At 40.9% G+C, this 17223-nt stretch overlaps 1 protein-coding gene and 1 non-coding gene across 4 annotated transcripts in view; both read left to right on the forward strand.

Moving 5' to 3' along the window:
• GABRB1 (gamma-aminobutyric acid type A receptor beta1 subunit) overlaps positions 1-17223 on the forward strand; it is a 400370-nt gene that overhangs the window by 35856 nt on the left and 347291 nt on the right. The gene's annotated exons all lie outside the window — the stretch shown is intronic.
• Positions 358-464, forward strand: LOC111726857. Its single transcript, XR_002774538.1, has one exon. It is a non-coding gene; the product is annotated as a U6 spliceosomal RNA (small nuclear RNA).

The raw sequence follows: 17223 nt of genomic DNA on the forward strand, positions 1-17223 counted from the left end.
GTTGCAGCCGTCATTGTTGTTTGGCAGGTCCGGGCTGGGGATTCGAACCCGCCACCTTAGGTGTACGTGGCTGGCGCCTTAGCCGGTTGAGCTATATGCGCCGAGCCATTTAACTCTTAACATTATTGGAGAGTTTAGTAGAAAAGAAGTACCATGTCAGCCAGTAAATATGTACCTTTTTAAGGGATGCCCGTTAGAAGTTGACAAAGCTTTTTGGAAATCTCACATGCACAGAGGGGAAGTAAATGTCAAGACAAGTAGTTCAGAGGAGCACAGAATCCTTTTGACGAACGTGAATTTATAGATGCCTGTTTATCCTCTCTGCTGGGCATCTGGCTTACTGTAAGAAGACATTCAGTGCTTGCTTCGGCAGCACATTTACTAAAATTGGAACGATACAGAGAAGATTAGCATGGCCCCTGCGCAAGGATGACACACAAATTCGTGAAGCGTTCCATATTTTTTAAAGAAAAAAAAAGAAAAAAAAAAAAAAGAAGACATTCAGCCCCATGGGGAAGCCGGTTTTCCCTGAGATTGCCCCCTTTGCATTTAAGGATAAATCAACAAACAATGTCAAACTCCATCTCCAGACTTCCAATTTAGTAGTAATGGAGACTCATCTGGTCCTCATGTGTTCTGGAAAAACAGCATATTTGGAAAATGAACGGATTATTATTGGCCTGCCCTGCGTTCAGGCTCTGGCTTTATGTGTGCCCTCTCCATTAATTTACTTTCTGTCCGAGCAAGAAAAAAAAAAAAAGCCCTTTGAACTCATAGAACCTATTCCTTGTTCCTCAGGAAATGTTAAAAGTTTGGGTCAGTAGGAAAATAAATCTTGGGGCTGTCTCTTCTGATTCTTTTGACAGGCAGGGAGGAAGGAGAAACCTGCGATCGCAGAGGCCCTGCCAGTTCTCCCGTAGTGCTCCTAGGCAAGACCTGAAGAAATTGGCCCTTCGTTGAGAGGAAATGTCTGGAGCTAAGAAAGGGAGAAGGGCTAAAATTTTCTGTGAAATAATATCAGAGAGATTGAGGGCAAAGGAGACAATAGAGAACCAGAGAGAGGAGGCAGGCTGGAAACTAAAAGAGCTGAGAAACTGGACAAGGGGTTGAAGTTCTCAGAAAATATTCCCCAGTGTTATACTAGCAGAGGGACTTAAAAACAGGGACTTTATTGTTCAATCATATTTTTTTATTATTGCGATGTAAAATATCATTGCTTTTCTACCTCTTCAATGAAGTCTATGATTTATACAAATGCTTTGTTGGAGCGGTTTTGGGGAGTTCTGAGTTCCCTATCTGGATCAACACAGTATAGGAAAGAGAACAGCCATGTCTTTAAGACCAGAGTAATAACATGAGTTCACAAGGAACAGAGCTGGAGGCAACCAGGAAAACATATTTGTACATTTACAAAAATACCAGGGAAAGCCCTGGACTTTTAATAGCACATCGTAAAGGGCTTAGGTTAATTTTATTTCAGTCTCAAATTAGGCTACATGTAGTTATACACAAAATATGATTAAAACCTGAGGCCTTGTAGGTACTAGACAAACCAGAATCCCCCTTTTTCTTTAGAATCAAGATGGAGGCTTTGCCATTATTGGAAAGGAACGTAAGAAAGACTTGAGTTGAGAGATCTGAGAGTCAAGAACGTGGCACGAGGTGGAATCATTGTTTCCTCTGCTGATTTTCTACAGAATCTCTTGCTGAGGCTGCAAACTCATGGATGAATATCTCTTACACACGTATGTGCACACGTCGCACACACACACACACACAGAAGGTCCCCCAAAATGTAGACACATTTTAAGAGATGTTATCTATGTAATCTATGAATTACTTTTGAAGTTAAATTGAAGTTACCGTCACCGGTCAAGTGTACCTTGACATGCTGCCCACATCTATTTTACCTGCAGTTTGTATACTTTGGGGGAATGGTCAGTTTTACTTCCAACACAATCTCTTAAATATGTGTACATCTTTTTGGCACCCTTGGTATACACATTATATGTGTGTGTGTATATGTGTGATATACACCTAATTTTTGTAGAAAATTCACATGTACTAAAACGCCCATGTGTACTAACCACATGCACCACATATACCAACAAGCACACACAGTGGAAGAGGAGCTGTGTGACAATTGTGCACATGCACAGTTACTTAAAAATATGTGGCTACCAATTTAAAATAGTTGTGTATAGAGACTCAGAAGCACAGAGCTACTGTGGCCCCAGTTTGTGGTGTGACCTTCTAAGTACCCTAAGTGGTGGAGTGCAAGAATTCTCCATCAATGCTTTAAGCTCATCAGAGGCACAACCCCTGGTCCTGGCTTCTTGCTGGCCCTGCTGATAGCTTCTCTTTGTGTTTGGTGCTTTCTAACTTTCTGTGCAATTCTCTCATTTTCCTTCCTGACTTTAGAGTCATACCTCCTCCTGTCAATGTATCTATCCCTTTGTGGATTAGCTCCCAAAGCATGGACTTAAACGACATGTGATTTAATCTAGCTGTTCTGGAGCAAACAGATAGCAGCTGTCCTGTGCCACCTTTGTTCCTGACTGAGCACTGAGGCCCCTTCCCAATGACTTGGCAAGTCTTTAGGATAAAACAACTGGGTGGTACATAAGGGAATAGTCAGGTTGACAGCAAGATTCATAATGGTAAAATGAATCTGGGGAGGTAAATGTGAGAATTGGCGAGAACAATTACTATATGTGAACTAAATTGAAATGTCTAGAGAAGGTAACAGAAGAAACAGATAAGCCTAGTGCATGAAATTAATTCTGGTGGAGATCAGAGAAGAAATTCAAATGTGGGAAGAAGGTGAGGAGGAGGACGGGACACTGTTACAGGTTTGGTTCCCCTGAGACTCTGATATGGAGATTTGTGATTCTCGGAGTTTTTTGGAGAACTCTCTGGGGAATAACACTTGTGGGAGAGAGCAACAGTATTGGACAGAAAGAGAGGTGAATCTTAGAGCAGTTGAATCAGGATGTAGTTGCCACAGACATGTAACTACTGTAACGTCAGTGACTTGGGAAACTGAGGTGGGAAGATGCTTGAGCCCAGGAGTTCAAGGCTGCAGTGAGGTATGTTCATATTCTAGCCCAGGTGACAAAGTGAGTTTCCATCTCCAAAAGAAAAAACACATATGCTGGGCCTGGTGGCTCATGCCTGTAATCACAGCAACGTGGAAGGCTGAGGCAGGTGGATTGCTTGAGCTTACAGTTTCAAGACCAGCCTGACCAAGAGTGAGACCTCACCTCTAAAAATAGCCAGGCATTATGGTGGGCACCTGTAGTCCCAGCTGCTTGGGAGGCTGAGACAAGAGAATTGATTGTTCCCAAGAGTTAGAGGTTGCTGTGAGCTGTGATGCCTTGGCACTCTATCAAGAGTGACTGAGTCTGTCTCAAAAAAAAAAAAAGAAAGAAAGAAAGAAAGAAAGAAAGAAAGAAAGAAAGAAAGAAAGAGAAGAAAAAAGTATTTATATATGTATAATTAACCCCAAGGAGAGCTGTGGAGCTAGAATCATTCTTCAGAATTATATGAAACTCAGACATATGGCCTGGATCTTTGTTTTACACTGTTTAGGCTGCTATACCAAAATTACTACAGGCTGGGTGGCTTATAAACAATGGAAATTTATGTTTTTATAGTTTTAGAGGCTCAGAAGGCCAAGGAGGAGCAGATCCAGGATTGGTGAGGCACTACTGCCTGGTTCATAGACAGCCTGTTTGCTGTGTCTTCACAAGGCTGCAGGGCACCGAGCTCCTCCGTGATAACTCTATGTTATCCTCTCCATGATAACACCATGTACTGTATGTATGTGGGTTTCAACCCCATTCATGACAACTATTCCCTTGCGGCCTAATCACCTCCCAAAGGCCTCACCTCCTCATAACTTTAACTTGAGGGTTAGGAGTTTGGGGGAGACATCAATATTCAATGTAGAGCAGTCTTTGTGTCCCATCCTGACCCTACTACACAACATCAGCCAGCCATGTGATGCCAGGTGTCCCAGGGAACAGGTGTGGCCAAGGGTGACAAAGTTCTTTTCCACCATCACATTCCTGGAGAGGGACTCAGGTGAACCTCAGCCACTACTCCAAGCAGCTGGAGGAATGAGTGGGCCCTGATGGGGATGTGAGGTCTGTACTGGACATCACAGCTTCTCCGTCATATCCCAAGGGTCAGAAACGAAGCTAAAAATGCCAGCTGGAGGCCACTCTCCCTGAAAGCCCTGTGGAGCCCGGTCTCATACTACTCACTGGTTATTTCAGGTGCGCTGGTTTTGTTGTTGTTGTTGTTGTTCTTCTTCTTCTTCTTCTTTCTTTTTTTATTTATAAAGAAAAGGAATTTATTTCTGTTCCATTAACTAAGAAGTCCAAGGTCAAGGGGCCCCATCTGGTGGGAGCCTTCTCTCTTGTGTGGACTCTAAGGAGTCAGGAGGCAGCATAGCACGTCACATGGCCAGGGGCTAAGTGTTGCTGGTTTTGTTCTTTATCTAAACTCTAAACTCTTTTAATTCCAGGATTACATTTTCTTTTATTATTATTATTATATCATAGCTATGTACATTAATGCAATGATTGGGTACAGTGTGGTGTTTTCATATACAATTTGAAATATATCATCAAACTGGTTAACATAGCCTTCATGTCATTTTCTTAGTTATTGTGTTAAGATCTTTATATTCTACTCTTAGAAAGATTTACTTGTACCTTTAAAAGATAAACCATAGACGTGATCCCACTAATCACCCTCCCTCCCTTCCCTATCTCCTCCCCTCCCCTCCCCCTCTCCCCCATATTCCTGGGCTATAATTGGGTTATAGCTTTCCTATGAAAGCTATAAATTAGTTTCATAGTAGAGCTGAGTACATTGGATACTTTTTCTTCCATTCTTGAGATACTTTGCTAAGAAGAATTTTTCTGGCTCTATCCATGTAAACATGAAGGTGGAAAAGTCTCCATCTTTTTTATGGCTGCATAGTATTCCATGGTATACATATACCACAATTTATTGATCCATTCATAGGTTGAGGGGCACTTGGGCTTCTTCCATGACCTAGCAATTATGAATTGGGCTACAATAAACAACTATTTTTGTTGTAGTGTGCTTTTTGGTCTTCTGGATATATACCTAGTAAAGGAATTATAGGATCAAATGGCAGGTCTATTTTTAGGATTACATTTTCTAAATTTTTCTTGTCCTTTAACAATTTCTTTCGCTGAAATTGATTTTAAAAACAATCCCATTGTGTGTGCAATGACACTAACATTTTAGTTAAAAAAAGTCTTTCCACCACATTTTGAAAAGATATACAGGACCTCATATTTATGGAGATTATTTTTCTTGTCATACACGAATATAAATGTTTCCCGAGTGCGCTGATCATTATGACTCTGCACTGTTACAAGCAGAATGCTGAGCACTCACAGGAGCAGGTAGAGCAGACCGGGGAAGGCGAGAGTCTGGACGCCTGAGGGAAAGGAGCCCGGACTGCAGTCTGAGGAGCAGCCTCTTTCTCGCTGCTGGTGCTTCCTGGTACTTCCTGCGCCATCTTGGAAAAATCCCTTGACGTCTCTCAGCCTCCCTTCTTCTCGTGTGTGATGAGCAGGCGTGATGCTGTCTGCTGCACCTTCCCGAATAGCAGCAGGTGTTGGGCAGCACCACTGTGATGAGGACCGGGGGTAATGCCGGCCTGATATTTTTGAAGTCTGTAAAGCAGCTGATTATTAGTTGATGTTGGAAACTTTTTTGAATTTTAATTTCACAAGTTATGTTGACCATAAAGGCATTCAGCTATTTTTTAAGTCAGTGGCCATAATGGAGAAAATTTATTTCATCCTCAATGGTAGAACCTGAACTGTCATGTTGGCTTCTAGATTCCTTGTTTTTGGAGTAGGTGGTGGGGTAAGTAGGATGACTCCTCACATATATTTGGGTTCTAAACTTCATAAACATGTATCTTCCAAACCAACATTCCTGTAAATCAGGAGAAATGAGACATTGACACTTCCTGGGTCTGTTTAACAAAGTGACTTAATTGTCTGTGGAAATAAAGGTATGATAGATGCCTATATATCATGGAATCTGGATCAGAGATGGTTTGGAGGAATTTCAAAATGTTCAGGGAAGAAAGGTGAACCTCAAAGAAAAAACGGAGTACTTTCAGACTGCCAAACTTAATTATGGGTTGGAATTAAATGTTCTCCATTAATGCAGTTGTTTGCTGAGCTGAGAGTGAAGGAGCTCAGTAGTGGGCTTTTTAATTACCTGTTTTGGTGTGGAAGGCATTAAAGTGTAACTGAGCAGATACCGTTTACAGGAGCGTGCACTTTGTCTAAATATTGCTCTGAATGTTAATTACACTCCCAAATGGAACGACTTCTTTTCTGTAATCAGAAGTTAAACAAGTCCCACCCTAGCAGAGGCAGAGACGCTGGCTAAAAGGTGAAACCTCTCCCCATAGCTTTGTCTTATTACCAGCACCCAAGCTGATGCTGTTTACCATGGATTAGGAAAATTCTCAGCCAGACCAGGAGACCCTGGAGCAAAATTGTCTTTTCACTTCTATCCCCTCGTGTTTAGGCTGTGCCTTCCCCAGCCCTCGTGGGGCTCCTAATGTTTTCATATACTTTATAATTTATTTCTCTATTAAAGAATAAATGAGAAGCCTGCCTTCAAGATGGGACATGAAACCCATTTATGATGATGTTCAATTCACTGATAATGCTTATTCTGTGGGTCAGCGTAGGGGCTTCTACGAAATGCAAAGGCTTCCATACAATAATGGCTTTTCAATAGCAAAATTTCTAGCATTGGTTAGTCCTAGGCCAAAGTATCAAATTATCAATGAATATGTATTAGGCAATTTCCATGTGGGTGGTATGTATTACACCTCACTGATACATCTAAATTTCAACTCTAATTCTATCTGGAGTGAGGCCGGGAAACAATGGCGGCATCCTTTCTATTCCATCTAAGTCCTGCCCTCATTGAAAAATAGAACTTAAATTGATTTGGAATAAAGCCACATAATTGTAGTAAGAACCAGAGGTTTTTAAATCTGTCTCCTTTTCCTCTAGTGAGGAAAATTTAAAATCAATGATTTTCACTGTGCTCTTCCAGGTAGCCACCCTTTCTGACTCAGAAGGAATTTCTTCAAAACCAGTGTTTTCACTTCACTTGAGTTTGCCCAAACTGATAACTGTGTTTCCCAACCTTTCACCATTCCTTCCATTCTGTGCTAGGAATCCTCAGGGGCTACCATGTCAGGGATTGGACGAGATAGGGTAGAGTCACACGTCAGGTAGACATGATAGCCAAGGAGTTTATCTGTATGTTTCTTAAACTTGAGGATGAAATTTAGAGCACTCTACATACAAATGGACCAATTGATTGGGAATCACATCCCGGCTCACGCCCAAGTATAAATTGGTGGGAAGGAAGGCTGTTGGCCAGATTAATTCATAGGAAAACCTACAAGAGAAGGAAAGGATTTGAGCTGGAATCGTAGCATTGGCTTTACAATTCTACAATGGTAGAAGTAGACAGGGGACAGGAAAATGAAGGAAGGGGAGAGGAGGAGAGAGTGAGTAAGAATTATCTTCAAGAAGATAAGACATGACCCCAAATGCAACTCTTTTTCTACTTTGGTATTACCAGCCACAATAAGAGGAAACTAAACCTCTCTCATTGTGTCCCTGTTTGAGCCTTCAATCTTATAAGAGAGGACATGGTTCTTTAATAATCTTGCCACACAAATTTTTCTTTTAAATAGCAGACATTTGTGAGCTTTTATTACAATGTGATTCATTGAATTATTATTAATATCATCATTATTATTATTTTATTTATTTTTTATTTTTGTGTAGAGACAGAGTTTCACTTTATTGCCCACAGTAGAGTGCCATGGCATCACACAGCTCACAGCAACCTCCAACTCCTGGGCTTAGGCAATTCCCTTACCTCAGTCTCCCGAGTAGCTGGGACGACAGGCGCCTGCCGCAATGCCTGGCTATTTTTTTGTTATAGTTTTGGCAGGGGCCGGGTTTGAACCTGCCACCCTTGGTATATGGGGCCGGCGCCCTGCCCCCTGAGCCACAGGCACCACCCCATTATTATTACTTTAAAAGAATTTTCCTAGGGAATTAAGGTTAGATGCAAAACAAAGAATTACATATGAAAATCTCACACAAAATTAGAAGCATCAGAAAGGATCTTGGATAGGACAATTCTAACACATTTAGCACTTAAGCTAAAGATGAGTTCCTTTACAGGGTAACAAATTGGATTTTTCTTTTCATTTTTTTTTTTTTTGGCAGTTTTTGGCCAGGGCCAGGTTTGAACCCACCACCTCCAGTATATGGGGCCGGTACCCTACTCCTTAGAGCTATAGGTGCCACCCACAAAATGGATTTTTCTTTCTGAGAAAGTAGCTTGTCCAGGACACATTTGGTACAACTGAAGTCCAATGAATAACAAACTCAGTTACTACAATCTGTCACTCTCTCCCACTGCTACCCTCACTAACTATACCATAAGGAACTTTCCAGAATCAATTCACATTTTTACTTCCTCCCTTAATATGAACTGCAAGTCAGTCTGAGACTAGACTCCAGAGGGGTGTGTATATTTGTGCAAATATAGACTGTGATTTGTTAATGGTCTAACTCAGCAAAATATAATCCCTGACATGGTATGGTCACTAATATTAAATCTTGCGTGGATTTTTACACAAGTATCTCACCTAACAGAGATTTTATACAAGATATCAAGGATAGAGGCATGGTTGAGTTTGTTCCTGATAAGGAATGACTCTGGTTATGAGGAATGTGCCAAAACAGTGACAGAGAGCAAAACGCTGAGCCAGATGCTGCAGTCTGGAAACCACATGGTGGACAGCACAGACTTTTTCAAACAAATGTACAGCATTAAAATCCACCACCTGAAGGGGATGCCCAGAGCTGTGGTCAGGAGATGCAGGGGATTCATGCAGAATAGTTTTATTTTGGCCTGTGCAGTGAAAGAAGGCCAAGGATTCATGAGATGCTAATAGTACCCAGAGTTTCTATTTAGAGAACAAAGCATTCATCTCCATACAGAAGGGCCCATGAGCACTCAAAAAGCTCTCCTTAATCATTGACTTGTACGTAGAGGCAGGTTCATTGAACAAATAAGCAAACAGAACCCATTGGGGGAAATGTCCGTATGGTTTCTGTAAGTGGAAATCTTGGCTAACTAAACAACCCAAATTCTCTCAGGCATAAACAGATCTTTTAAAAGAATAAACAATGTTTTGTAGACAAGGAACTACCAGTTGAAATAATTTAGTTAGACATGCAGAAAGCTTTTACGGTATAGGACCTCATGGGGTGTGTCGCTGGAAGGATTCTCAAACTTCGGGACTTCCATGAACTCCAGGTTAGGAGATGTGTTCACATGTCAGGTGGGATGTTGAGTTTCCCAAGAATGTTCAGGCTGTGTCCCTGGGACTTCCATGCAGGGCGGAGGGAGCAGATAGGGGACCAGGCTTCAATAGAGCAGCTCTATATTTATTTTACAGACTGCCGTTTCAAATAAGGTGTTGTTGAAAGGATTTGAAGACAACCCTATTAGATTATCTTAGAAATTCCTTCTGCCGTTATGAAGAATCTTGTAATTCTCATTCTTGTCTATATCTAATTTTAATAACTAAGAAATTGGGGTAATCTTTGGAAACAGAAAACCAGATTTAAAGTAAGAGAGAAAACAGACTAAAATGGCACATTGTCTAGTTAGGAAAAAATAAAGTAGTGTTTCTTACTAAGGATCAATGATGATGTCCATCTTATTAATTGATTAATAAATTAATATGGAATAAGTAAGAAGACTTTGATATCCATTTTTGCATCTAAGTTTAATTTATCATAAATAAAAATGTCACTTCAATTGGTGCAAATGCCACTTTGATCTTCATGTAAAGCAAAACTGAGCAGGAGTGCTATGAGTTAATACAGTTTTAGGGAAAGTTTTCTACACTAGGGAATATTTAGGACAAGCTTAAGTAGGAATCAGTCCCTGATCCTTCCACAGTCCAGCTTTACTCACCTGTAGGTGACTGAGATGAAGCAACAACCTACTAATCGCCCCCAGGTTTGCTTTGCGGTATCTGACATCCTATGGTAAAGCTAAGTCCTTTGACTTCCCTATTTAAAAACATTTTTAAAGAGGCGGTCTTGCTGTGTTGCTCACACTGGTCCACAACTCAGGTAATCCTGCCTCCGCCTCCTGCATATCTGGGACTATCAGGGCACAGCACAGTACCCAGGTGATCATTCTATATGACAAACTCATAGATGTTATTTCTATTAATGTTGTTTCCTGAGATCTTAAGGGTATTGAACATTGTAGACTTAAAGGCTTTTTAATAGTAGAGACTTTTGTGTAGTTATAAAAATATTTTCATAGTACCATAAAAAAACCTAAGGAAAAATACAAGATTTATGCTAAATAAAATCTGCAGTACATTGGAACCTAGTGTTCTCTCTCTGATAGTCAAAAAGAAGTTGTGCAAGGTCATGATTTTCCTCTAAAATTATCATTTTTATAGATCATACCCAATTTATAGAAATAGAACCTATGTGCTGGTGACTTCCAGATACCTACCTCTCGTCCTGACTCATTCTCCTTGTATTTAGCTCTTTATTCAACTGCTCGCTAGTCATTTCCAATTGTAAAACTGACCAGTTCTGAAATGCAGTATTCTAAAACGGGACCTAGGACTTCTTATTCCAAATCAGCATTTGTACTATTCCTAATTTCTGATGATGCCACACAAGGACCAAAATATGGAGTCATCTTTGACTCCTGCATACAGACCTGTCGGGCTCAAAATGTAAGCCACTCTGCAGTTCACCATCATGATCTAAGCATACAGACCTGTCGGGCTCAAAATGTAAGCCACTCTGCAGTTCACCATCATGATCTAAGCCCCATGGTGAGCAAATAGTTTTTTTGTCATAGGTAAGTGAGAGAAAGAGACCCATAGAAACATCTCAGCTTTGGGCGGCACCTGTGGCTCAAGGAGTAGGGTGCTGAACCCCTATACCTGAGGGTGGTGGGTTCAAGTCCAGCCCCAGTCAAAAATGCAAGAAAAAAAAAAAGAAGGAAGGAAGAGAGAGAGAGAAAGAAAGAGAGAAAGGAAAGAAAGAAAGAAAGATAGATCTCAGCTTCCCAGGGGATTGAACCGTAATTGCAGAATGAAACTAAACCTTTGAACATTTCTGTACTTGCATTGCTAAGATCAATTCATTCTTCTCTTAGTAAAATTATTTCCATATGTCATTTTCAATTTTAAAAAATACAAGCAAATAATAATAGAGTGTGGTAGAAAATTGATTATTTTGATTCTATACCTAGTTGGAAAATTTAATATACCTACAGACAGTGGTATGGTTTGTACCGGCAAGAGTTCCCCACTTTAACACTCATCCCTGCAAGGGGCTTATTGGCAGGCTGATCTCAGTGGGTTGGTGAATTCAGCAGCTTCAATTAATCTCTAAGATGAAAACGGCATTAGAATGAGCCATGAAGCCTTTCCAGGGACATGTCACTTTAAGACGAATGGACACTGTTGATTCTCACCATTTCCTCACCTCCTCTTCACTCCATTATTCATTGCTGGTTGGATAAATCACACTATTATTCATCACAAGCATTTTGCTGTTAAAGGTAAGTTGAGTGTCCAATTCCAGAATTTTATGGTTTCAAATTGAAGAATTAATATCCCATGGTGACTCTACAATAAACATATTTAATCTTCTACCCCATCATCATGAAACATAAGACTACTAAAAGTGCCTACTGGATCTATTTCCTTGAAAATATTTTACTGAAGAAGAGGAGGTAAGAAGGACCCCAGACCTACCAAAGCCACCGTGTGGCTACATCCCCGAGTCCAGCGCCCGTGTCCCTCCGCTGTTGCCACCACACCCAAGAGAAAGGCTGAGGGGAAGCTGAAGGAGATCCAGGCCAGGCAAGGGCCGAGCCACAGAGAAGACCCAGAAGGCTGTCTGCTCACCCTGGTCCCCCAAAGCCAGAGGCCGTGCCTGAAAAGGCTCCTGCAAAGAAGGCGGAGAAAATAACCCAAAGAGAAAAAGGGAAAAGCTGGCACTGGCAAGGAGGGGATAACCCTGCGGAAAGTGGAGATGCCGACGGACCAGGCGCAGAAAGCTGCAGGTGCTGGCGAGGCCACGTGAAGTGTGTGCGTTTGTGATAACTGGGGACTTCTGGGGACTGTACAGTTTGAAACACTATTTTATATCAAGTTTTATAAAAAATGCACACTTTTGTTTTACTTTTTTTTTTTTTAAGCTATGTTGTTAACACAGAGAACACTTCATTGCTTTGGGGAAAGGGGCATATGACCCTAATAGAATGTCTCCAAAGCTAGATGGATAGGAGGGGAAAATGTCTCTCCCTCTGGTTTGAGAGACTTCCTCTTGGCTCCCAGGAGGAGGGATCCCCTGATGTTGACACACGGCCACCTTGGCACAAACGCCTTGTGGTATGGAAAAACGAATTTGTTTCCATGTCCTACTCTCCCTCTGCCTTCAGCACAGTCTTAACTCCCTTAAACCCAGTCACCTCTTGGGACCTGACCCCCAATAATCGGTTACCAGTATGTCAAGGACTCTGGACTTTTCCAGTAATACCACTGAGGTGGCATCCCTCCAAAAAGCATCGGTTCCATTTGTAGATCACTAGATCTTTGGATAAATTCTGCCTTTTTCATTTCATTTCCTGAAAGTCAGGGTCAGCTTTGTGAAATGGGAACCCTCACTCAAAACTTCCCTGCTCAGAGCATCAGATGGGACTTCATTGGGTTTTATAACAGCTTTCTAGTTTTGGGTAGAACATTGAAGAAGAGAGTTGGAAAGTTGTTGTATACTGTTAACCATCCTCTGCCCACTCCTACCTTAAATACCATGATTGTTTACGAAAAGTATCTTTAATAAAGCTGTATCCAGTTTGGCCAGGAAAAAGAAATTAAAAAATAAAACTATTTTGCTAAGAATATAGAATTGCCTCACATGCTTCTCTTTCACAAAAGGCTTTGACATGCAAGTTGAGTTTCCCTTCGGCTGGGAAGTTTGTACTCTGTAAGGGAACTGCCAGCTTTCCCAGGTAAAATTTGATTCTGTAAAAAATGACTTTTTTAAAAATTATTTTTCCCTACCCCGTTCATTTTATGGAAGCTAACAGAAGTGACCTGCAGAGATGGTGCTTCTTAAAAAAATTGGACTATTAGTCTCCTTTGTGGAAAGAATTCAGTCAAAGCTTTGTAAAGTCATGTTGGCAAAATAAATATTGACTAAAATTGTTACTTATTGTGTGCTAGATTTACTATGAGGGGAAAGGGGATTCATTAAGATTCTGGGCTACTCAAGCTCCCTTAGTAAATGCTACTAAGAAAATAGCTTTTCTCCTACTAACTGAGAGGATTGTCTGCAGTCACCCAGTATTTTAAGGAATAAACTGAATTAAAAGAAATGAGGGGTGGCACCTGTGTCTCAAATGAGTAGGACGCTAGCCCCATATGCCAGAGGTGGCTGGTTCCAACCCAGCCCCGGCCAAAACTGCAAAAAAACAAAAAGAAATAGGTTATGTCAATGAGTAAGGCAAAGACTAGGAAGCCTGTGCTTCATGCAGAAGCTACATTGAAAATATTTAAGTCAATGCAAGCAAATGTCTCACCCTAAAAGAAATTCCCCTGGGGAAGTGGTCGTCATAGAGTCTAATGTGTCAGCCTCTAGTTTCCCCCAGACGTTCATCTCTACATGACTGCCTTGTAAATACCTTCTCTTCCTTCATAGTATGGTGTGTGCGGTTTCTCCTACTGTGAATGTGTCATAGGAACCTCGTTTCAGTTGAGCACCTCTCAACTCCCAAATGGTAATATCCATTCTTGTTTTTCATTCCCATGCTGAATCCTGCATTCTGTAATAATGACAGATAAGATGCTGCCAAGATAGAGAAGCGTCATATTTATCTTCTCCCTGGAAACCTCACTGCATTATTCAGTCTGATGAGGCCTTTTCATTTATGCCACTTTGGACCTTACGGGGTTCGGCAGTCCTGGTCAGCCTGCTTCCACGCTGCTGTGACACAGCTGATAGCATTTGAACTGCATCACATTACGGGGCACTTGTAAGCCATTTAGACCAAATTCCATTAAGAACAGAGCTGAAACCAGACAGGGTCATTTTCTCAAAAGGATTTTTCCAGTCCTAAGCTATCCCCATCGGATTTCCAGTGACTCCTGCAGGTCAGGCTTAAAGCAATGTTTTTTCCATTTTTTTTTTTCCTTGACAAACAGAGATTAATTTGTTTCTTTTGCTGACATAACAGAAACCTGTTTTCTCCAGAAAAATACTATGCTTAGATAATTTGGCTTGTATGATGGTATCTATACATTAAATATAGTAAATATATACTTATTTATTATTTATACATATATATGTCATATAATATATCAGATGATATATTTCTATTGTATAATTTGTGACATATATTTATGTTATATATTTTTAAAATGTATATATATATTTTGAACATTAGGATAAAAATGTATATTTAAATACCAATTTGTGAAAATTCAGTTGAATAGATTAGGCAATTTGTTTTAAACTAAAGTTATGTTACACAATTTGAATATTCAGATGTATCCTAGGAAAATATGGAAAAAATACTCTTTTTCCTCAAAAGTAATATCTATCTCTTTCCAAAACATGGAGGAGATGTCCTCCTCGGCATTCTAATTCTCACGGAAATTGTGTAACGGAAGGAGAACTGCCCCCAAAGTCAGGGAACGTGCTCCTCTCACCATCAGCCCCATGTCCTCCAGCCTGTCCTTTAAACTTTGTTTTGATTTTCTTGCCTGTTGGTGACCTTATCAAGACTGGGCCTTTATATGCAGCCATTAAGAAGGATGGAGACTTTACATCCTTCATGTTCACATGGATGGAGCTGGAGAATGTTCTTCTGAGCAAAGTATCACAAGAATGGAGGAAAAAGTATCCAATGTACACACCCCTATTATGAAACTAATTTATACCTTTTATATGAAAGCTATAACCAAATAGCCTAAGAATATGGGGAGGGGGAGGGAGAAGGGAGGGGGAATGGGTGGAGGGAGGGGGTTTGAAGGGATTACTTCTGAGGTTTACCTTATAGGGGTACAGGTGAATCTTTCTAAGAGTAGAATGTGAACGTTTTAAAGCAATAACTGAGAAAATGACATGAAGGCTGTGTTGACCAGTTGATGGAAGTATTTCAGATTGCATGTGAAAACCCCACACTGTACCCCAGAAGTGCATTAATGTACATAGTTACCGTTCAATAAAAAAAAAAAAAAAAAAAAGACTGGGCCTTTAAATACCAGTTGATGGCCCAAAGTTATATGACCAACATGTCCCATTGGACAGGTAGAAAATCCTGCAGTTGATGACCCAAAGTTATATGACCAACATGTCCACTGGACAGGTAGAAAACCCCTCAGATTCCGTGCAGACAGAACTCAGGTTCAACCCAAACTTGTTCTTCCCTCGGTGTTTTTAAATTTTTAACGTGCAGTTTCACCACTGGCTCAGTTACCAAGCCCTGAAATCGTGGCGTCACCTGTAAACTCTCACATTTCACATCCAACATTTCAGTAAATTCTGTCGCACATACATTTGAACATATCCCAGATTTCACCCCATTCATGACCACCATCCAAACCAGAGCCATATTGTCTCCTTGAATCACTGCCCCTGACTGGTCTCTCAGCTTCCAGTTTTGCCTCCAGTCCATTCTCCACATACAACAGAGGGATGTTCCCAGAAGCCATCTGGATGCCATTACTTCCTAAATCTGAAGACACTGTAATAGCTTCTAAGGCGCTAAGCTGTCTCTCTGTGGTGACACCCTAGGTGCATCTCCTCCCTTTTTTCCTGGTCCTCACTTTTCTTTTTTTTTTTTTCTTTTTTAGAGACAGAGTCTCACTTTGTCACCCTCAGTAGAGTGTTGTGGCATCACAACTCACAGCAACCTCTCAGGCTTAGGCAAGTCTCTTGCCTCAGCCTCCCGAGTAGCTGGGACCATAGGCACTTGCCACAATGCCCGGCTATTTTTTGGTTGCAGTTTGGCCGGGGTCGGGTTTGAACCCACCACCCTTGGTATATGGGGCCAGTGCCCTACTAAGTGAGCCACAGGTGCCGCCCCCTCACTTTTCTCAAGGCTTATTAGCTCTTGCCCATGTAGGCCTTGAACATGCCAAAGATGCTCCCTGGTTACAGCTTCACATGGGCCCTGTATAACCTTGAAGCTTATACATTTTTTGCGACTCTTTTTAGGGAGGACAATGTAAAAACTAGATTTAAAAGGTAAATATTTATTTAAAACAAGGTACCAAATCTCAGCTGCTTTATAAATTGAAATAAATGGCACACATCACAACATTTTTATTCAATCAAGGTACGAACTGGATTAGGTCAGCAGTAGGTGAGAAAATCAAAACACAGAGAGTGTAAGAGACAGAGAGAAAGACGGGGGGCTGATTCTGAGATCACTAAGTTTCCTGACTTTGAGAATAGCTTCCTTTTTTAAAATAAAATTTCTAAGAGAATTAGAATGATAATAAGGAAACTTCTTAAGTGTTTTGGAAAGAGATAGCTAAAGTGTTGAGGAAAAATAATAAAATATCCTGTCTTCCCAGGAGAGACCTCAATGTGTCTGCTGTGTGTTGGCACAGTGGGCAGTGGGAGTGCACTGGGATTCCTACACGGGGAAGCTGTCAATGGCTTAAATAAAAAGTCATCACCAACCATGTAGAAACAGCCCACTAATCCCAAACTAAATGGGCCCCCACACGATCCCAACAAGACCACTGACTATTCTAATGCTCCTGGATAGGTAGGAGAACTAAGTGAAAAAAAGCAGAAAACATAACCAATTGTTAAAATTCCTGACTGTGCAAATTTCACCAAACATACACGACCGTGTGAATTCAAAGCTAGGGCCCTTCCCGGGACCTTGGTAGGAGTTTGAGACGCCATGGAGCATCAGCTCTATTAGTTTCAAAGTGAGTTAGTCTCTTGCCTGTTAATTTGATTCTTCTCTCCTCAAATGTTCTGCCCTCATTCAGAGCAGTATCAGAATGCTCCTTCTTCAGTCAGGAATTTTTTTTTTTTTTTT

This window comes from Otolemur garnettii, unplaced genomic scaffold (genome assembly GCF_000181295.1).
Source record: "Otolemur garnettii isolate 467f Iridium unplaced genomic scaffold, OtoGar3 scaffold00083, whole genome shotgun sequence".
NCBI lineage: Eukaryota > Metazoa > Chordata > Mammalia > Primates > Galagidae > Otolemur > Otolemur garnettii.